The 23286-nt window shown below is 36.3% G+C and overlaps 1 protein-coding gene across 4 annotated transcripts in view; it reads left to right on the forward strand.

Moving 5' to 3' along the window:
* The window catches only part of PCDH9 (protocadherin 9), a 682690-nt gene that overhangs the window by 442007 nt on the left and 217397 nt on the right, over positions 1 to 23286 (forward strand). The gene's annotated exons all lie outside the window — the stretch shown is intronic.

Raw genomic sequence — 23286 nt, forward strand, 5'->3', positions numbered from 1 at the left:
GTACACTTTTAACACAAACATCTTTATCATCAGTTCCATTAAAAGTGTACAGCTCTCTGATGTATTTTGAAGTGAATTATTTCTTCAGTAATCACTCTAAAGAAAACTGTTTTTATTTGCCAGCAGTCAGGTGCTGAAAGCTATTTTTCATTACTACAAGTGTGTTTTTCATCAATGTGAAAAAACAACCCACCCTATTAGTGAAGAATTCTTCTTTCTCTGTGGTTTAGTAAAGGTTGTCAGGGACTTAAATTTAGGCTGGAATTGTTAACATATCTAAGGGTTTCATGTGGCAATGCTGTGCAATAGAACTGTATGAAGGAAAAATGTGCCTCCTAGTGTATAAAAGGAGAAAAAAGCACTCATGTAAATGCTTGATAAATCAAATTTTGATAGCTGCAAGCTGTGGATGTGATTCATTTTCCTTCAAAGAGATAAAGAGGAATAGCATATATTTAGTGGAGTGTTAGAACTGCTCTAGGGAGAAAGCCTACTATACACTGTGGATCAATCTATGCAATGATTCCAATGGTTTAAAACCAGACAGAAATATAATATTTATGTCTTCTGATACATGTTTATGAAGTTAAGTAAATGCTTGCCTAATTTCTACACCTCATTAATAAGTAGTATCAATATATGTTACATAAAACAAAGTGATAGCTTTATAAAATCAAGGAGCTGTAGAAAAATTGTAAATCACTGTTTTGAAGGTCATACTTTTTATTTAGTAAAATTAAACAGAATATTCTGTTCTGTCCTATGTTTTTAATTACAGCTTCCAAAGCAATTCCATGTTCTTAGGAGTAATGTTATAATGCTGTCTTTCAATAATAATGTTTGTGGATAGCTTTTTTATTTTCAGTATAGTAAAAATTGTGTGTTAAGTTTGCCTGGTAAATACCTGAGTTCCCACTTTTTAATAAAACTAATACTATGGCAGTTTAGTCAAGTGATGTCAGGGGTATTAAATCATACTCTAATTCCAGTAATAAGTAGAAATATATCTGTGGCAGTGGTTTAATTATGATTAAGGTTCAGAGTCATGGCAAGATTGTCTTGTATTACACTTGGTCATATGATAGTGTCCCATGTGGAGAAGCTAAGCCTTTCATGCAAAGAGCTTTGGTTTTACAGTGTCACTATCATTACACCCAGTGGGTGATGATGGTTTAACCTTGTGCTTAATCCTGTCTTTCATTTTGCTGCCTGAAAAGTTTCTTATTTGGCAATACTGGAGTAGTCCATAGTTGAACATCCTAAGGTGTAGAAAGAAATGGTACTCTGTTAATGCTTAGGTCCATAGTTATTATTGTGTTTTCATAATATGAGAGTATGTGAACTAAAATAGGAACACTTGCCTTTGAGTCATATCCTCCATTTCATTAAACACAAGTTCATACTTTACACAGAATCTAACACTGTCACATTTAGCTACAGGCAAGCAGATTAAGAAAAACTGGAGTCAAATTGGTGAATTAGTCTAAAAAAGAGCTATAAAATAGTCTTAAGTCTGAATTCAATCTTAGCTATTTCTTTAAAAAAATAAATAAAATCTGAGAGGCATAAGAAGTATTACCATCTCTTTACATCTCTTTGCTACCTCATCACAGTGAGGATTTTAAAATTGTCTTGGTTTAGAAAAGCCACTGTGTTGCGTCTGTTCCTATTCTATTCTCTTTTCCTCCATACAACAAAGCCAATTGGAGTGTAAATCTGGATACCATAGCCATTGAATGGGCAGTGAAAGAGGAACTTGTCCCATCACTTCTTCAAGAGGAAGACCTAACACGTCTGAACTTCCTGGCTGCTGCTGTCATCCAAGATGAGAACTTGCAGGTCCTCAGGAGTGAGTTCAAAAGGCTAGATGGGGCAAGGGGACTATTAGAAGGGTTAGAGGATTAAAGGAAGGGGAAGGTTGCACATTAGACAAAAGCTGGTGCCTTTGGCTGCCATCATTGTTGATATGTAGGACAGATGTTTTTGCCAGTGGTGCAGGTTAAAACAAAAGAATGATTTAGGAAATTAAGAGTTATTTTTCTCCTATAAGTATTTTCTTCTCACAAGGATTTTCTTCTTATAACAGTAAGACCAGGTCTACTGCAAAGATTCACAGATGTTTTTAGGTTTCAAAGTGCCATCATTATCTAGTCAAACCTCTGCCATAGCACAGTGCTTAGGATTTCACACAACTTTTCTTAAATAAAACTGGTGTTTTAAAACAGTCCAGTGATTTATTTCCACTGGTATTTAATTACATGTTTTACATGGATTTACATGACAAGGTTGTGGGGAGGGGGGATGCAGAGATTGCTCCTATGAGAAGAGACCAGAGGCTGCCCCCATATTAGTCAGAGCCAGTTCCAGGTGGCTCTAAACCTGACCCACTGCTGCCCAAAGCTGCACAGCTGCTAAGAGGAAAGAGTAAGAAGAATGTGAGAGAAACAAACCTGCAGACGCTAAGGTCAATGAGAAAGGAAGGAGAGAGTGTGCTTCAAGTACCAAAGAGATTCCCTCACAGCATGTGGAGACCACTGTGTACCCAGCAACCCATGGAGGACCCCACCCCAGAGAAGGTGGGTATGCCCTAAAGGAAGTCCATGAAGAGCACTTGCAGGAGCAGGAACTGTGGCCCCTGGGGAACCCACTCTGGAGTAGTCTGTCCTTGAGGGCTTGTACCCCATGGAAGGAACCCATGCTGAAGCAGGTAATCAAAGACTGTATTCCTTGGAAGGGACCCCATGTTGGAACAGGGGAAGAGTATGATGAGGAAGGAGCAGCAGATACAAAGTTTTATTGACTGACTGCAACTCCTCTTCCACGTCCCTCTGCACCATTCACTGGCCTTGGCAGGGGCAAGCTGGGTAGGAGTCAGAAGAGGAGGGTATGAAAGAGTGAATTTGAACCTGGGAAGAAGGAAGGGGTGGAGAGGGGGGGAAGGGGTTTTTAATTTTTTTTTTTTCTGATTTCTCACAATCCTACTCGATTTTTTATTGTTAATTAATCTTCCCCAGGTTGAGTCAGTTCTGTCAGTGATGTTAACTGGTCAGTGTCCTTATCTCAACCCATAAACTTTTCCATCTCATTTTCTTCCTCTGTTTTGCCGAGAACAAGGAGTGACAGAGGAGCTTGGTTGAGTATTAAAAAGCACCAGAGTATTAAAGTTGGTTTAATATTCCCAAAGCATTTATCTTCAGTTTCTAGCTCTTGTCTGTGTGACTGTACCACCCTTTGTCAACATGAAATCTGTGACTTTCAGAGGTGCATGGATATTTGGAGGTCCAAGAGACTGTTTGATTAGTATGGCCTCCTGCACAATACAGGTCAGAAATCTTAGTCAATAACATATAAAAACATGTGCCTTCTGCTGGTGTCTACACAATATGTTTCAGAATGATTCCTTGATTTAATGATCTTCAGTGACAGAGGAAATAGTATTATATTGCTTATTGACTTCAACTGAATCAGCTTTTGACCTTTTATTTGGTAAAGGGGGTGTTTGGTGTCCATAGTTCAAATATGGTGCTCAAGTCTTCTTGAACCTGTAATAAACTGGTTAATGCTTTGTAGCATTTTGAATGTTGCAACATTTGTGTCTGTTCTTAAGATGGATCCCATATTTGTACAGTACAAAAAAAACCCCACAAAAAACAAAAAACCAAAAGCTAGTTTCAAGTTAAATATTCACAATAAGAAAAAATAAAATGTCTTCCAAATTGCAGACTTTTAAAATCAGTTTTTCTCTTTATCCATAATTTTTCTGACCTGAGTAGGTTCTTTTCCATGCCTCGTAAACATGCTGTTTTACCATACTTTTTAGCAGTAGAATGGTAACAGATTCTTCTATTCTTGAAAGACTTTCCATAGGAAATTAAAGTAAAAAGCACAACCGAATAAATATATCTTTAATAATGATGAAATATATTAGAAATATATTAGTAGTTTAGGTGCTCTATCAGCTAACTGTGTTTGAGACAATGTGACTTTTAAAGGTGTGATAATGTTATTATGGCAGCAATATTTGTCTTATATTTTTGAGGCTGCATTTTCTGAAATTCAATGAAGGTTATTGTTGCCAGCTTTGGCTCTTTTTCACCTTGATACTAAGATTAATTTTCTGATGTTTCACATTCTCTTACTAATGGAATCTTGGCAGTGTAAGTCCTATTCACAGTGGCAAGTTGATTAGAAGAAAGATTATAGTTGTGAAAATAAAGGTGTTGAATTCAGCATGGCATTGTTAATTTCAGCATTAAAGTGGTTCCAATTTTTAAGTAGAATTAGAATTCTTGATGGCTAAAATGAGAAGAATAACTCCATGCACGAGGAATAACCCCATTGCACCAGCACAGACTTGGGCCTGACAACTAGAAAACAACTTTGCAGTAAGAGAACTGGGAGTCCTGGTGGACAGCAAATTGACATGAGCCAGAAGGCACCCTTTAAGAAAAGAAACCAACCTCCTGAACTGCATTAGGAAGGGTGTTGCCAGCAAGTTGATGGAAATGATCTTTTCCCTCTCCTCAGCATTCGTGAGACACATTTGAAGTGCCAAGTCCAGTGCTGGTTTTTCTGGTATGGAAGGGAAATGGAAATATGGATTGAGTCCAGCAAAAGTCCACAAAGGTTATTAAGGTATTAGAGCATCTGTTACATGGGGAGATGCTGAGAAAACTGTGACTGTTCATCCCAGAGAAGGGAAGGCTTAGGAAGGATCTTATTAATGTGTGCAAATACCTTATGTGGTGGGGGAAGGAGAGTAGAGAGAGAGCCAGACTCTTCTCAGTGGTATACCAAATTAAAGAAGGGACACTGGGCACAAACTGAAACACAGAGAAATTTTCTTTAAACATAAGGAAAAAAACCCCCGCATTTTCTTACTGTCAGGACAATAGAACTCTGCACCAGGTGCGTCTAATTTAATGTGAGAGGCATGGTTTTCCAGACTATATTGACCACATTGTATATAGAGGAAGCGTAGACATCGAAATTTAGCTGATTCCAAGAAATCTAACCTTTTGTGTGAGATGACTCTCAGCTGTTCTTGTTGCTAAGAAAATACTAGTATCTTTTACGAGATTTATCAGGCTTTCTTACCTATCTGCACATAATATTTTTCAAAGGAAATTTTAAATTTTGTGCCTCATTTCTTACGGTTCTAATTGAATAAAAATACCAGTTACATACCTTCCTCTTCCTCCTTTTTTTTTTGGTAGAACTGAAGTTAAAACATCTTCTCTTTTTAAAGCACAGTTTGAAAGAAAGACTTCTAATAATGTTTCCATTCTCTAATCAGTTTTTCTTCCTTCAAACAACACCAAATATTTCTGGTAAATAGTGTAAGTCTCATGATATTTTGAAAATTAGCATGTCTTGAAGTGAAGATGTTGCATTTTGACTGTCTCTTAAGAATGCCTATATGGGACATTCATGGAATCCTGCAATCCTTCCTTAAAACAAATAACTAGATAAGCTTTCGCTTTCCAGGAAGGAAATCTAGTCCTTTGGTAGAAAAAATATGTTATCTTAAGAAATATCCTTATACATCAGTGTCTTCAGGTTTGACCTAGTCTTGTCAAGAGACTAGGTGTTCATTTTGTTCATTATGCTTATTTTATAGCTTTATCTTTTTTTTTTTCTCAGATTTTATGTTTGCTTCCCCCCCCCCTTCCCCTGGAGAAATCCATGCATAAGAAGGGAGGTTCCCAGAACAAGATTTGAAAATTATGTTATATAGGTAATGAATATTCTTTTTTCTTTCAAATATTTGCCTTCCCAAGGAATGCTTCATGTTTTCATGCGTACACTTGATCTGTTTGTTTTCATCAGGAGAAGAGGAAGGAAAGATGAATTAAATTGGAAACAAATAAGGAATTATATTTATAGTCTAAAATATACATAAGTGAACCTCCTAGAAATAGGACTAAGAATTGAATATTTTCATAGCCTAAGCTTTACCCCCTTTCATACTGATCCAGGTAAATACATGTTAAAAGAATATAAGTAGGGAGAATGAATATAATAATAGAATACTTATTTTTTTCACTGTGCATAGCATGTTAAATTTTTTTATTCTTTGGTTGCAAGGTGAAGGCATGCCTTCTAGAGAGAATCCATCCAGATGCAGTAGCATCACAAGCAACCCAATTTAGGACATATTTACTTTTGACAAGGAAAGGGAATTATGTACAAAGTCTTTTCCAAAACATTCCAAAACTTTGGGCTTTTTCCCATATGCAAACAAACAAATAGATAAAGACATAAATAAATCTTTAAGTCTTCAATAAGGTCTGAAAATTTTGAAGCTTTGGCAAAAATCTTTTCAATATAAAACCCATGCTGCATTAGCACAAAAAAAAGTTTATTTAGTAACATCTAGTCACCTTTGGGAGAAAGTAGAAAGATATTTTCTTGTGTATACCTATATATTATTTTTACACAATCAGTGTGTTTATAGGTACATGATGAAGTATTACACAGCACAATAGGAACAAATCTGGATGTGAAGCAGCTGGTGCTAAGAACACACTTTGCTGTGTACACTCCTGTGGCAGTTCCTCTGGACTTCTGTGGCCTCATGGACTGCACGCCCTTGGTTACTGAGCAATAATTCTGGTTTCATTCCAGAGGTGACTAGGTGATTCATGTCAGCAGTAAACTCCTGCAAAATAATATTTTTTTTTCTCTATGAGATAACTCACCTATCATTTTAAAGAAATCTACATTACTGAACTGCCATCAAAATGCTGCATGCTCAAATATTATCAGCATACTTGTGGTGATTTTAAAGTTCTTTATTTGAAAACCACTCAAAAATGTCATTTTCACTACAAGACTTGAAATTAAATTCTATGTGCCCACCATTTAGAAGGATTCTTTTTGCTCACTTCGTGACGTTCTCAATTCCTCTTTTAGATTAGATCTGTTTTGTCTTCAAGATCTAAAGAAAATGTTTAAGTTCATTGAGAAAGATTGAATAACTTCTTTTACTTTATACTTACAGTACTGAAGTATTTCATTGCATAGCTACCCTTATTAAATAATGTCACAGAGCTTACTAGTGAAGACATACTCTTATATCAAGCTAAAGCATCAGTTATAAATGATTCATCCATCTAAAAGAACTGGGAAAAAATAAAAACCTTCTCAACTTTATGATAATTGCATAGTTTATAATCCAAGAGCCTAATGGTATGCATGTTTATCACTTTGCTTGTCCTTCGTTTTTGCTTATGTAAAATATATATATTTATATATAAAGAGTCTGATGGAATAATTGACCAGTTCTGAGCTAGCTTTTACTGAATATTAACAAATTGTTAAAGAACAGTGGTCAATTACTGAATTTAAGGCAAAGCAATTTATTAGTCAAAACATGTTAAGTTGTTGCAATTTAAAATGTACTTAAAATATGCAAGCGCATATTTCAATGTTTCCAAAGACTTACACTTTAATACAGCAAAGGCATACAAAATACATTTCATTTTTGCTGGAGAAGTCAGTACGATTCTGATGTTTTGGGGTTTTCTTCTTTGTTTAAATATATTGATTTTGCAAAACCGTAACAAAAGAGGTTGGTTTTAGTTGGTAGCATTAATGCAAGTCCCTTGAAACCTGGGCACTTAGAGTCATTGCGAGTGTGAATATGATCTGGCAAGTGCAGCACAGTCATTAGCTAATGGATTGTAGCTACAGTCTTTCAATAAAAATGTGTAGGTGGTTCGTAGCACTGTAGTGTTACCAGTAATTTTAAAGTCATTTGTAGGTTAGCTTGCGAAGTTAAAAGTGTAATCAAAAATTTCCCTGCACTGCTGCCTTTTTCAGATGATTTAAGTGCAGATTCCTTGGATCATTTGGAAGAGGAACTAAATGACTCAAAAATAATCACCCACACCACAGTGGATGAGTTATTGGAATGATAGTTTTACAGTTTATATTTTTTTTTCATGAGAAATTAAAGGAGTAGCGTAAGATAGTTGCTTTGTGCTATTACTCCAGGTCTTAATATTTTTATTATATGCTGCAAATACTTATTCTTCATTATTACTTCACTATGAATGGAAATCATCTTTCTAGTTGTAAATAGGCACTTAGTAATATGAATCCCTATTGCACGAGCAGCTACACTGTTTGCAGACATATTAATAATACATTTTGCAGAAGACTGAAAATATCTAACATATGGTATAGATGAATATAGGTCACTGTGACAGCTGTAACAGATAAATATATGCATATCTATGCATATAGACATGCATAGATATAACACATTCAGCTAGGGTACAGAGATGTTCAGATAATCTAGATGTTTACTAATGATACTGACCTTTGTCTATGCAACTTTCCCTCAGCATTTAAGGTGATAGTATGACTAGATGGACATTGTTAAAAATAAGCTGTTGCATCAGTGGCTATGTTCTGTTGATACTCTCTGCAGTTTAATCAGACTCTTAAGGTCACATTCCCAGGAAATTCTAGCTGTGAGCCTGTGCTCACATGCTCTATTTCTGAATATGTGGACTGCTGTGTTAGGCATAGGATACCTGTTCAGTTCATCTTTAACAGACCTAACTAAAATAGCCCCTTTAGGGCCATGAAGGGTCTAGAGGGAATATGGATATATGAAGAGTGACTGAGGTCACTCAATTTTTTCAGCCTGGAGAAGAGAATATGGAGGGGAGACCTCATTGCAGTCTACAACTTCCTTGTGAGGGCAAGCAGAGGGAACAGCATAAATCTCGAATAGTCTCCCCAGGGAAGTGGTCACAGCACCAAATCCGCCAGAGTTCAAGAAGCATTTGGACACGGCTCTGAGGCACATGGAAGAGGTCCTGCAAAAAGAAGGGAATAGAAATAGTTGTCTTGAAAAAAGACAACTTTAGAGACACTTTTGAGTTTATCCATGTTATTTTGCAAACAATGACAATTTTTTTTAATTATTAAAAAAAATTACACTTTGAATGAAGTTTGCTTAAACAAAAAATACTGAAGAATCCTAGAATGGCCAAACAGTAAGTTGCTTTGCATGCTTTATGAACTTTTTGGACTGAAGGGTGATCCACAAGAACACTCACGAATTAAAAAACATCTTTATAAGAGCACAATAAAAGTTAAAGAACCTTTTAAGAATTAACAATTTTGGAAGACATCTTAGTACAAAATAGACACACTGTCCACAGTCTTTAATTTTTGGAGGAACATTTTCTGTGGCCTTTTAAAAGTGTGTGTTTCTCTCTTTCTTGCTTGGTTGACAAAAAGTGTATTCTACTCTTCTGTCTAATTTAATTAATTTATTTAGTTAGTTAGTGGTTTGTTTGTTTATTTATTACCCTGACAGAATAAATCCTGATAGCACTTTATGTTGATGTGTGTCCATATCTCATGTCTTTCATTTAGAAATCGTGCATTTTTTCATTGGGGAGGTTCAGAAGTAACTGTTGATAATGCCTGCTTTGTTGGACGAGTGTAGGGAAAGAAAAGAAGAGAAATTAGACTGGTGTTATTGGAGCAGCAGAGAAAGGAATATCTTGGAAGATGTCATGTAAACTGCCAGATGAATAGATTATGCACAATAGCATAGGCGTTGTGAATGAAAAAACAGAGGGCTGTGGAATTGACATCAGTATAGGTAATTCTTCCATGTACATTGAGACATATTGGAACACCTCTGTGATGCTCAAAAGTTAGAAAGTTCTTTTATTTATGGCTCAAAAATGTCCATGAATCATTCTGTCAGCTGAACAAACTTGAAGGGAAGAATGTCTCTTCTCAGAATACTGTGAAAGACCAGAACAAACTGGAAAACAACCAAAACTGAGATAGAGAGTTCTTAGCTGGGGGGAAATATGAGTGCCATGTTGCTTAATGCAGCTTCCTTCCTTTTGGTCTTTTCCAGTGTTTGCCTATTACAAGATGCCAGCCTACTCAGTGTTGTATTTTGGTACAATGTATATGACATCTCATAAATCTGACAGGACACTGACAGCAGTGTTCTACTTTTCTACTCTGTTTGCCCATTAAAATCTGTATAATTAGGTCAAGGCTGTGAAAATGGGAGTAGCTTAGACTAGCCAATGGTGTTATCATATAACACTGACCTCCAAAATGTACTGGAAAAAAATATTTGCGTATTACACATTTCTGCTAACACTAATAGTAGAATAAGAACAGGTTTTTGGTGTTTTTTTTTTTTTTTTTTTCCTTTTCTTTTTTATATCATATATGGATGGCATTGGTTACTCAAATGTGTATGATTCTTATATATTCTGTTCAGTGCATCTGAAACTGAAATATGTGATATGCATGTCTTTAACATGTCAGGCATAGAAGAGTATATTTATTCTTGGTAAAAAGATGTCAAAATACTGTTTTGCTGTTGAGTTTTTTACAAATAAATTTGGAGTATTTGGAGCACTTTAGCCAGATTAAATTACTGGATCATTTAAATTATTTTACTAGATGAAAAAATTCGAATCTCTTTTTCACCGGAGCACGTAAGTGACTTTAAACTGGGGTATAGTGTCTACCTAACTCATTAGCACTGGTTTTGTTTTGATGGAGTTTATTCCACAGCTTTGATCATTTAAATTAACCAGTCACAGTCAAAAAGGGTCGATCGGTGCAGTTAAGTGTATGTCTCCAGATGATACTTCTGTAAAGTCTCAGTTATAAATAGCCAAGAGAGGACCTGTTAGAAAACAAAACAAAACCCCCAAACTAAAATAAATAATTGGAAATAATCTTAAACTGCTTTCTGTATCTGAACATAATCTGATAATCTGCCTTCTGAAAGGTTTGTCAAACTGAGCCATTAATCTATGTATCAGAGGGTCAAACTGCAAGCAACTTGAAAAAAGTATTTTCTACTCTAAGGGTTGTGCCCCATACATAGATTGTCCTCCTTAGACAGCAAAAATGGATTAAGGAAGTACCAGAATGATCAGCTAATTATGAAGCCCTTGGTTATTTCTAGATCTGTTTTACATAGTAGGTTCTTTAATAAACTCTACTAATCCAGTAATTTATATTCAGCCATTCAAAGTGTAATACAGAATGAGTTCCTTATCTATTGTCATCTGTTGTTTGCTCAAATCTTTTCATGTGCCTCTTACCAAACTTTGCCATTTAATGCCCTTTCAACTCTTCCCAAATAACAATTCATAAGGGTAAAGAAGACCAACCAGTTTTGTCTTCATTAGTATGTTATGTGGTAAACAAATTTGGCATGCAAGAATTTCTCTGCATTAAGATTAATTCAATCATTAGACTAATGTTTGCTGCTCTACAAATACCCATTTCAACCTATTGAATTTATTATCTAATATCTGTGGGCACTGATTAGCGGTTTTGCTCATTATTACTCTGAACCTGCTAAATAAATCATGGCCTTAAATTGTTAGTGTGATTGTTCCGTGAACTTCTCTTAACCTTTCTGGCTCAAGCGTTTCAATTTGATTTTAAAAAGATAAATATTTCCTTTTTTGCATTTAATCTTGACTGTAAATCAGAACAAGATATGAAAAATTCTCTACAACTACAGAGAAAGAGTCTCTGTCCCGTCCCATTACTCAGCCTGGCTATATGCAAGGAAACAGGAGTGTACATTTTTATTTTGCTAAATACTCATATTTTTCAACCTAATATTTTTACTATCCCAACCTTTTTTTTTTTTTCTTTTTTAATATATAAGATGTGGTTTTCCAGGATTATATAGACAAGTATTGGGTGTAGGTGCCCCATCTCTGTCGGTGGGGTCTGCAGAGTGGCCTCTGTGAGGAGCAGCTGGGGCTGCCCCATGCTGGACACAGCCAGTGCCAGTTATCTCCAACCCACCCGCTGCAGGGCATGACTGAGCCCTGCAGCTAAGGGGGTGGCATTTTGGGGATAATATACTTAAGAAAGGGTAAAAAGTGTTTCCTGGCAGTGAGAAGTAAAGAAAAATGTGAGAAACATCCCAGCAGACAGCCAGGTCAGTGAAGGAGGGGGAGGAGGTGCTCCACACATGGGAGCAGAGATTCCTCTGCTGCTCTGAAGAAGGGGAAACAAGAGCAAGTGTATCCATACATTAGGAATGAGGGAGTGAAACTGAGTCTCAAGAAAGAGGAGAGTAAGTGGAAGGTGTTGGTTTACTTTTTTTTATTTTGTTTTTCACCCAGCTCTAACTTAATTGACAACAAATTAAGTTTTCCCAAATTTATGCCCATTTTGCCTACAGTGGTAATTGGTAATCACTCATCTCTGTCTCAACCCACAAGTGTTTTTGTCTTACTTTATCTCCTGTCCTAATGAGGAGGAGGAGGAGTAAGAAAGAGCCTGGTTGGGCATCCAGCAGCAAGGCAAGGCCAACCCACCATAAGTAGCAGTTTAAACCAGTTGCCTAGGGAAATAGCATCAGACTTTAGAAAGAAATATTATTCAATAGATGCTCATCTTTACCAGTGAAATTTCAATTATGGTTATGGCTAGTTTTTAATCAATCCTATATTCTTTTACTTTCTACATTTCCAGTGTCTCAGTTTCTATTTTATCTTCCTGAGTCTTCTCTAATCTATCTTCTCTAGTCTATTTAGTCCGTGTTTGCATATAAGAGAAATTTATCAGATACTAACTCTGTGACATTGTCATACATATATAAGTGAGGAAATTTGGCAGAAGATGTCATAACTCTTCTTCATTATGCATAATGAAGTTTTGAAAAACTAATGATGTTTTGAATGTATATATATTTGCATTTCAGAGAAGGATCCTGTCAAGTCACTGAGGCAACTCTCCTAAGTATAAAGTTTCAGAACAGGAATTGTGCTGAAAGAAATACAGTTCTCCCCCTGCCTCTGCCTGAAGTTTTATTCAAGCTTTTGCTTCCCAACAAAATCTTTCCATGCCTTCTCCTGAAAAAGCTTAACTATTCTCTGTTTCCCACCCAGGAAGGCAAGCTTCCTTAGTGACATATGAGAATATTGTTGGAGTCATAAAGCCAAAGATAATAAGCTGTGTCTCATCTATACTAGGGTCAGTGGGGAGAGGTAGCAGCAAGAAACTAGAATCTATTAAACACAGATTGTTTTCCTGTTTTCTTACATGAAGAAGCTATAGAGAATCGAAGTCAGTCTCCTATTTCAGCTCCTTACAAGGGCTGTAACTATATCATTCAAATAAAATACTTCCATTATATAAGGTTTTACTTTCTTATATATGTGTAAAAGGGAGCCTGGGAAGAAAAAATACAAAATTTGCCAATCTGCTTTGTGCAATAGAAGCTCTTATAGGTGCCAAATGACCTGTGCACTACTATCACTCACCTCATTTACACTGCTTCCCACAGTTTTTGGGGACTGCTTTACACAGTGATATAATGTAATAACACTGCTATGAAATATTCATATTATTTCTTTAAAGGATATTTTTCCTTTTAGTTCTTAAAAAACAACAGCTGTAAATAAACATAGAAGTCCTTCATTACTGTCATAAACCAAAGTTAAGATGGAAAATGCTATCTAAAGCAGTTCTACTTTTTGAATTCAATCTAGCTTTCTCTTAAACATTAGTACTGTGAGAATTTCATTTTCTTACTTTATCGTAAGAGAAAATGTTGGATTTTCATGCTTCTGGATTTTTTTTTTTCTGGAAGTGGAGCAGGAGACATTGTAGATACTTTGTATTGTGTTCTGTTTTTCTTCTTCCCCTCTGAACTATAATACATTGCCATTTTGAATGACTTATTCCGAAACTATGAAAATGAATTCTAAATATTAAATAATGTATAACTAAATCTGAAAAATACATTTTAGAAAACTCAAGGGTTACAGTCTTTCAATTCACAGTGCACAAACTTTTTTTTTTAATCCAACAGTACTATTATCATTTATTTTCAGGTGAGTATATTTTTATTGTAAGCCTGTATCTGAAAAAAGCATTCAGATCTCTTTTTTTTCCCTAAAATTACTGCCCAGACAAACAACTGTGAACGGCTTAAAAGTAAAAACTGTAAACAGCTGTCACAGAACATGTTGATGTTTCATAAAATTTTGCTTGCAATCATTTTTTCAGAGTACTGTAAAAGATTCTGCTTATGTTTCCCATTATAGAAAGCCTCATTCTCTACTAAATAGTGTGTAGATCTTTTGTCCCTGGTGCTTTATTATTTCATCCTTTGGATCTATTTTTTGCTTGGTTGAATAGTCAACTATTTAACATGAGTTCAGATAACCTTTGAAAATGGGTTTTCCTGATGTTTGGTATTCAAGACCTATTCTCCAAGTACAAGCAACAGCACTCTTGCGAAGGTTTTTGGTTTGCTTTATTTTGGTTTTCTTTGATTTTTACCCCCCCCTTTCTTTTTCTTAACCTAACTACAAAGCATATTTAGGAGTGTAAGCCCACAATTTCTTACATCACTTCCACCTGTCTGTGCAACTAGAAATCCAGATGAAGAACACAGTCAGTAGAATAAAGAGGTCAAAAAAAACAGCACAGTAGTAAATAAGACATAAATGGAGCAATTTGGTCAGTGTGCCGTGTTTTGTGGTGTTAAAAGAGAGCCTTGAGTCATTATAGTACTTCCCCTGGGTCAGTGTCTCAATTATTATGCAGAGTCTCTTGGGACCTAGTCATCCATTGATCAGGAATGTCCTTTAAACATGCATATAGATGGTACTGAAATCCATCTAATTGTTTTTTATTACTAACATAGTTTAGCTTGGAAGATGCTTTCAGTGTCTTCTGGGAATAATTCAGAGGTGCATTCCCAAATGTCCCATTTACAGAAAGATTCTGCTCATTTGTTTGAGCAGTTGTCTCTTCCCATCAAATAAACCTGTCCTTGTTGTTAAATAATTACTTATCAAATAATGATGTAACTCAAGGTAATATTATAGCTGTCATAAAAGCAGTTAAAATTCTGATTTTAACTGTTGTTAAAATTAAAAACTGTTGTCTGGCTAGTACAGCAATCCTTTTTTAATGCAGGGTGTTTCTGCAGCCAAGGAGAGTTCTGCCATGATGGGCTAACTTCTGATAGAAGATTGATTCCAGCTTCTGATTTTCACGATATTCCTCAAGTGGGAATAATTCCGAGCCACACAGCAAAAATAGTATCTGACTCTCATCAAGTAGTTAAAATGGGATTATATTTTATCTAGGCCTGATACATGACCATGACCACATAATTCCCCAATTAGAATTGCTTAGTGTGTTGGGCTTTACATGAAGTTCAACCTTCATTTCAGTCAAAACGCTATTAAAATAAGTCAGAATTTACAAGGCAGTGACTTGAAAATCATGATTCTTCTTATTAAGATTTTATACCATTCAGTCTATTGCTTTACCTATTTGAAATTTAGCTACAAAGGAATAGCACTAGATTTTTAGTCAGCTCAGGCAAGTAAAACTTTTTCATGTGCTACTTCCTTCTTTACAGAATTTTCCAAAATACACTGTCTTCATTGAGACAAAAGACGTGCTAACCACTGAAGATGAGTGACAGAATCAGTTGAACTGTCGTGCATGAAAAGTGCTTCTTTAACCACTGACAAGTGTTATATAAAAGTAGCTCATGGTGCTAAGAAATAGCATGCTTGCTTTTGTGGTGAGTGCTGATGATCAAAACAAGAAACCAGAAGATGAAAAAGGTACTATATCTGTGGCTACATGTTATTTGAGATTTCTGTATTCATAATACGTTGAGGAGAATGTGTCATATGTTTTATTTTGTTCTGATTTAAGTTTGTCGTCCACCCTCTCCCCTCCCACACCTGCACTGTGTGTATGCATGTATTCCTGAGGTTCTCTCCTTTGAGTGTAAAATAAAATAAAAAGTAATATCACTGAAAAGCCGATGGGCAAAAATTGATTCATAAATGAGAAGGTGGCATTCATCTTGGAGCTCTTATTGGAAACCTAAATCTCAGTAAATTTGTAGCCTAAGGATACAATGGGCTTAAAGGATTTCTGTCTCTGAAGAAAAATTAGAACGCCTTTGAGGTAAGGTAAATGGAATAGGTTGTTTGGGCAAACGTGGAGCTCTAGCACTATTAAATGTTAAGCACCATCAGGGGGTATCTCAGTCATTAACAAGAATGGCATGTTGAAGATTGTTTCAAGCAGAAGAGTTATGGATGGCTATGTGGAGGTGGCATAATGCCACGGGGAAATTATGTCAAGCCAAAGGAAGATTTTAAAAATATATTGTGGGAAAAATCCTACTGAAACAGTGTCCTTTCTTTACATTGCCCCAAATAACCCTATGTTGTCTTTTAAAGCAAATCTGAGACACTAACTTTGAAGTCCCTTCTACAACCTTTTGCATACCAGTTCCCCTTGAACTTGTCTTCACTTGAAGTATAAACATAAGTACCAGCTTAATCCAAGCATAAGCATGTTCACTTTGGATCCAAGTAGTTAGCAGTCTTGACTGACTTGGAAGTGTTTTATGGACCTTGTGTGTTAGTTTTGTATATAATTAAAAGGGATCTCAGGAGTTTTGTAGGCAGCCAGTAAGTTAAGCTATCAGGTGTGAGAATAATGTGTTGCTATCTAGGGAAAGAATGATTTAGGAGCCAAGCTAGGATCCCTGTTTCAAGCCAACAGAGTTTGAGAAGTGAGCAGACATGAAGTGTTATATCTCTAGGCGGTAGTTACCAGTTTTCTCATTACGCTAGCACATCCTCCTGGCTGCTCTGCAAAATGGCCTTGAGATTAAAAGGTCTGCAGGAAACTATCTGCGTTCTCACAGCTGGAAATATGTTGTTAGGATGACAGCAGCTACGTGGAAAATGGGTATTAAGATATTCTTCAGCATCAAGAATATTTTACTTTCCCAATTTGCCTTAAGGTATTGCTTGGAGAGAATAGCAGGTAGTGTGGTCTGTGCTGTAATCCTATTTGAGAGTAAATAGTGAGAAATACCATAAGTTTATCTTCTAATGTATAATGTATAATAAATTGTATGATGGAAGGGCCTTAACATTTTACTCAGGGAGTGATCTTTAGTTTAATAGAGAAATACGCTTCCATATCTTCACCACTTCCTATATCTTTTGTTATCAAATAATACCCTTGCAGCTACTTGCACTGGATTTATGTGGAAAGGTTTTCTAGTGGGGCAACTGCAGGGATGAATTCCGTAAGAAGATGCCAGAGGCTGCCCCCATGTCAGGCAAAACCAGTTCCACCTGGCTCCAAGACAAATCTGCCGCTGGCTAAATCTGAGCCAGTCAGCAACATTGGTAGTACCTCTGTGAAAGTATTTAAGAAAGGGGAAAAAATACTGTGTGACAGAACCTGGGAGAGAGTAGTGAGATTATGTGAGACAACGACAGATCAGTGAATAAGGAGAGGTAGGAAGTGCTTCAGGCACCAGAGCAGAGATTCCCATGCAGACCATGGAGGTCCAGGGTTGGGCAGATATCCACACTGTCCACGGAGGACCCCACACCAGATCAGGTGGATGTGCCCTGAAGGAAGCTGCCTTGTTGGAGCAGGTTTCTGGCAAGACCTGTGACCCTGGAGGGGATCCTTCAGGTTAATTCTTGAAAGTCTATTGAAAGAACCCATGCTGGAGAATATTTTGAAGAACTGCAACCCAAGGGAAGGATCTATGCTGGAGAAGTTCATAGAGGCCTGTATTCCATGTGACGGATTGCACACTAGGGCAGGGGAAAAATGCAAGGAGTCCTCCTCCTGAGTAGGAGGGAGCGGCAGAGACAACGTATGATGACCTGATTGCAGCCCCCATTCCCTTTCCCCCTGCACTGCTAGAGGGGAGGAGATAGAAAAAATTGGGAGTGAAGCTGACACTGAGAAGAAGAGAGGGGTGGAGAGAAGGTGGTTTTAGATTTGTTCTTACTTCTCATTACCCTATTTTTTTTAAATGGCAGTAAATTAAATTAATTTCCATAAACTGAGTCTTCTTTGCCTGTGATGGTAATTGTTAAGTGATCTCCCTGTCCTTATCTTGACCCATGAGCTTTCCATTGTATTTTTTCCCTCTGTTCTATTGATGAGGTGAAGTGATAGAGTGCCTTGGTGGGCACCTGGTAGCCAGCCAAGGTCAACCCACCATACTACTAAAATCAAAGGTTAATTATTTATAGGAGAGTTGACAACACCATGACCTTTCAGTTTCCTTTGAACTGAACTGTCGTTAACACCTGTACAGCCCACAGATTACAAGGTCTTATTTATCTTGCTGTTACTGTACACTGGGATTTTAACTGTTCTTTTTTATTCAGCATCCTTACTTTGAACTCAATTGAAAATATGGTTTTGGTCCCCTTTATAGTGTTCTGGGGTATGTTTGATCCCTTTAAAATGACCCAGGGGATAAAAGATTTCATCAGACCACTTAACTTTGGTCTACCCTTCTCCATATTTTTTAATCTAACTCAGAATAGAAATTTCTTCCTATCTGGGTTTTCTTTTTGTTTTTGGTCCACTTATACAAATAACAGGTACATTAGATGAGATTATGCATACAATTTTAGGTACAGTTTCTGAGATTACTATTTACTTTGTGAATGCTTTCATAAGTATATATACACCAGGGATTGTGGTCTCATTACTTTTTTCTACAGTGTTAACACCATCTGACAAAAAGAGAGATATTAATAGAAGCAATGACACTGATATGCCTACTGAAGTACGAGCTATCATAAAGCACTGATGTAGTAGCTTCAGCTCTGTCAGACACTTACTGATGTCAAAAGTGAAAACATCAGTCCTGAAGGAGTCATGGGTAAAGGGTGTAAAGTGCTGAACTGTGACACAGATTATCACAAGTTGTCCGTTTTTGCAGATGAGATGCAACTACATAAATTCTGATACTTTCTCTTCTTAAATATTATTATGAGGATGATTATTATTGATAGTTGTTATTATTGATAGTTGTTATTGAGAATTTTAATTCATGCAATTTTGATTGCCAACTAATACAGCAGAATTGAATGTAAATTCATGTTGAGAAATGTGAATGACTGAACTTTTTAAAATAACCATTATATTGAATCCACATTGATACCACAGTTATATAATGGTCTTTCAACAGTATTATGGAATGAAAGAATCCATTTCTTTGGATATAAGTATGAAATAAACAACATTACTATTAAACCTTGTGCATGTTCAGAATACGTAAACATCTTGGCAGAGTAGTACATGAAGGCTTAGTATGACTTGCATTGTAGTGACAGGATGATGGGTGGGTAAATGGGACTTCATTCACTCATATTTCATCTAAGATTGTTCAGAAGAAATTCAGCTTCAACAAATGAACACATTTTCAGGAACCGATAACATAGAAAATATATGTAATCATGCATATAGAAAACTAATGTGGTATTTCACTGGATTTGCTAAGCTGTTTTTAGTGACAAAATTGCGCTACAATTCTTAACCAGCTTGTTCAAGGTATTTAATGTCTTTAAAAATTAAAACTCATTATACCTATTTCATATTTAATACAAGTCTTAGAGTTCAGGGACTAAAAAGCTGTGAAAGAAAAAGATCAGTTTCAGGGTAAGATGTTACTCCACTAATCTTGCAGAAACAGATCCAGGTGATGTGAACTTTTATACAGTTTGCACTGAAACATCAACTTGGCAAGAGGAATTAAAGATAAAGAAATGCATGCAAAGCCCTGAAGTGTTGGATTCATTCCTTAACTAGAAGTTTTAGGCTACATATTTAATACATAGCTTCTGAAAATGTTAAATATCATACATATTATGGCTCCTTAATTCAGATTTATCAGTAGGAGTTTTGGAGACCTGCCACATACAAAGTGAAAGAGGTAAGCACTCCCTTGATGTAAGAGGAGCCATCACTCAAAATCATTTCTGCCTAATTTCAAACCATAGATTTGCATGTTGAAATCCTATGGAAGATTTGTGCTTCATTCAAAAGTTTACATTAAACTCAGAATAAATTGTCCTGATTACAGTATCTGTGTATCATCACGAAAGATATTTGCCTTGTCTTTTCAGAGTTTGAATTATAATGCCTGCTAACACCAATCGAGGCCATTGCCTGTTGTAGGATTTTGTTAAACTGTGATTATTGAATGTAAATAATAGCACTATCAAGACATTTTTAATAATAATAACATAGTATCTGTTTCTTCCAGTCAAGTGTGATATTGATTGACAAGGAATAGCTGTAGAGCAAACTTTAAATTACAGTATTTATTATGAATGTGACTTACAGTTAATTACTTAAGGGATACATTTTGTCCTCATTTACAGTATTGAAGTTCTCTGTAGTTGGACGTGCTCATTAACAGCATAATGAAACCCTCAATTTAAAAGTTTCATGTGATTCATGTTTTGAATAAAGATGTTATTCTTGTGAATAGAGTTTAAAACATGGAGCATATGTACAGGAATCAGACACTTCATCTTTTTGAACAGTTACACGGAGATCAAATTTTAGTGATTTGATTTACAAATAAACAAATATAAAGGAGAATTTAGGCATCTATACTTGATATGCGGGTACATCATTATGCCATTTGCAGTCCCGTTTTTCCCAGGTTTTGGTATAGACAACAGTTAGAGTGTTCCACAGCACTGTAATTCTCTCTTATCTTGTACATCATAAATTCCTTTATGTGCCTAACCCTTAGTTAACAAAGCTGATACCTTGCTAAGGACTTAGGAGACAGCTGAGGCATATACCTGATCCCAGGAAACTGAAAATTTAGAAAATTATTTTTGACAATCTATAGGTAGCTCTCACTAAAAAAGAACAGTGTTCAAGAAGTCAGTATGCTGAGGGAAAGGATGTCTAAGATCAGGAGCTAGAAATGGTAAGAACAAAGATTTTGTGTGTCACTAAACTTAATTGTCCTCATTGAGGCTGTGATTCACAATTAAAAATACAGTTCTAAGTTTAAAAGTAAATAGCTTCTGTGAACCTGAATTTGTAGCTGAGGCATTAATAATGCTAGGGAAAGAAAATAAGGAATGCTTGGTTTTACATAATAGCCTAGCTCCTAGGAGCTATGGAGCATCAACCAAGAGTGTAGGAGATTGTGCACAGGATTGCTTTGGAGAAGGAATGCAAAATTCATTGTGTCAGAGAGATGAATATTGAAAGATTCCTCTGAAATGTGTGGAATGCTGGAGTCTTTTCCTATGACAGGAAACTACCTTCTGTATTAGAATCATAGAATCATAGAGTCATAGAATAGATTGGATTGGAAAAGACCTCCAAGATCATCAAGTCCAACCCCTGATCCAACTCCAATTACTATATCATGGCACTAAGGACCACGTCCAATCTCTTTTTAAAAACCTCCAGGGATGGTGAATCCACCACCTCTCTGGGTAGGCCGTTCCAATGCCTGATAACCCTCTCTGTAAAGAATTTCTTCCTAACATCTAACCTAAACCTCCCCTGGCAGAGCTTGAGCCCATGTCCCCTTGTCCTATTGTTGGTTGCCTGGGAGAAGAGACCAACCCCCACCTGGCTATAACCTCCCTTCAGGTAGTTGAAGAGAGTGATGAGGTCGCCTCATTCTTACAGAGACCACTGGATACATTATAATCATAATGATATAATATATAAAGAAAGCTGTAAGAGAAGTACCAGCCTATTCTATTCCTGCTTCTGGGGTATTTTTCAGGGTTACCATTTTCATTTTGTGTGTAAATCTGGAAAGCAAACTAGAGAAGAAGAAGAAGAATGGAAGGAACTGGTCATGTGTAGTAGAAAACAAATGCTTTCAACAAGGTAATAAGTGGAGACAACCAATGCAATCTTCCCTGAGTGCAGAGAAGACACAGCAATTGTTGAAAGAGATTTCTTTATGGTGCACCTTCATGGAACATGGATTGGACAGCCCACTGACAACATTTCCATAGTTTCATGATAGATGTATGGTAAAGCCTAGTTATTAGTCTTGTTCTGAAAACAACCTGTGGGCAGATTTGGTGCACTGGAGAGAGTGATAAAGGAATCAAGGACTCAAGGGCAAACTGAAGAGGCAGGGTTCAGAGTCAAGAATAAAAACCAAGAATGCAATAGGCAGAAAATTGCAAGACCATTTACAGCTTTCAAGATATGCTCATGTAGCTCTTACTTGGAGGCACCCAACTGCTCATGAGGCATAGCAGGAGTGAGTGGACCAGAATTAGTGTCCTATATGTATAGTATCCAGGTACCGCCTGGGGAATGACTGGTCCCTCTAGCCTTCCATTTGCAGTGAGGAAATGATTTTTTAGATAGTCACAAATTAAATAGTTTAGGTAAACAGAATTGAAACATTTTTTTGGCTGTTTCAACAATTTCAGGTCTAACCACACCAAAATCCTCTGTGGGCTTCACTACAGAGTAGAGGAACAGTGAGGATAAAAGAAACCTGGGATGTTCACTATTCCCTTTGAAGATATCTCTTTTAGGATAAAAGAAAGCTTTGCAGTCAGTGTAGAAACCTGCCAAGGAGGTCAGAAATAGAAGTCAAAATCATACAACACCCTTCTTTTTGCTATTTACAGTTGGGGAGAGAAGAGGGTCTAGTCATCAAACTACAATCTCATTAAGGAATTAGATAAAAATTCCAGGTAAAAATTCTTAGTGTTTTCATTGATCCTTTTGATATTTTATAGTTTCCCTTGGAAAAGATGAGAATTATTATACCATCATATTATAATTGTGTCATTTTGCTTCTCTTTGTTTTGTTTTTCTGTCTGTTTTTTTTTTGTTGTTGCTGTTGCTAATTTTTTTTTAAATGTTACCCTTCTCAGGTCCTCACCTTTTGCTTAAATTTAATCCCTAAATCTTGTTAATTTAATATGTACTCATATAATCTTCTGATAATTGACCATGAATCAAATACCTTACTGGGCATCAGCAAAGTTTGCTGAACTTTATAAATCTAAGTTTATAAAGAGGCAAAACTTTTACTCTGCAAGCATTTCTCTTTTTCTTCTTTTTTTTTTTTTTAACCAGTAAGTCATCTACTACTGTACCACTCAAGCGGAACACCCAATCTTAGTAAAATATGAAAGCAATCTCCTGTTGCTAGAACAGGCTGCTTCTATTTCAGTTGCTATGGAGCTCTACAAGCAATCAAAATGCAGACATGAGCTATGACACACCACACCTCACGTGTTCCATTGACAGAGGCTGGGGAACTCAAGTCCCTGAAACATCTGTATAGGAATGTTATATTCCCACACAGGCAAACCCTAACCTTCAAGCAGGAATTAAAGTTAACCTTAAAAAACTAGTTGCACTGAATTCTCATACTGTGGGCAATATACTTTTATGCTCGTAAAGTAAATTTAATACGAG

Source organism: Pseudopipra pipra, chromosome 2, assembly GCF_036250125.1.
Source record: "Pseudopipra pipra isolate bDixPip1 chromosome 2, bDixPip1.hap1, whole genome shotgun sequence".
Lineage (NCBI taxonomy): Eukaryota > Metazoa > Chordata > Aves > Passeriformes > Pipridae > Pseudopipra > Pseudopipra pipra.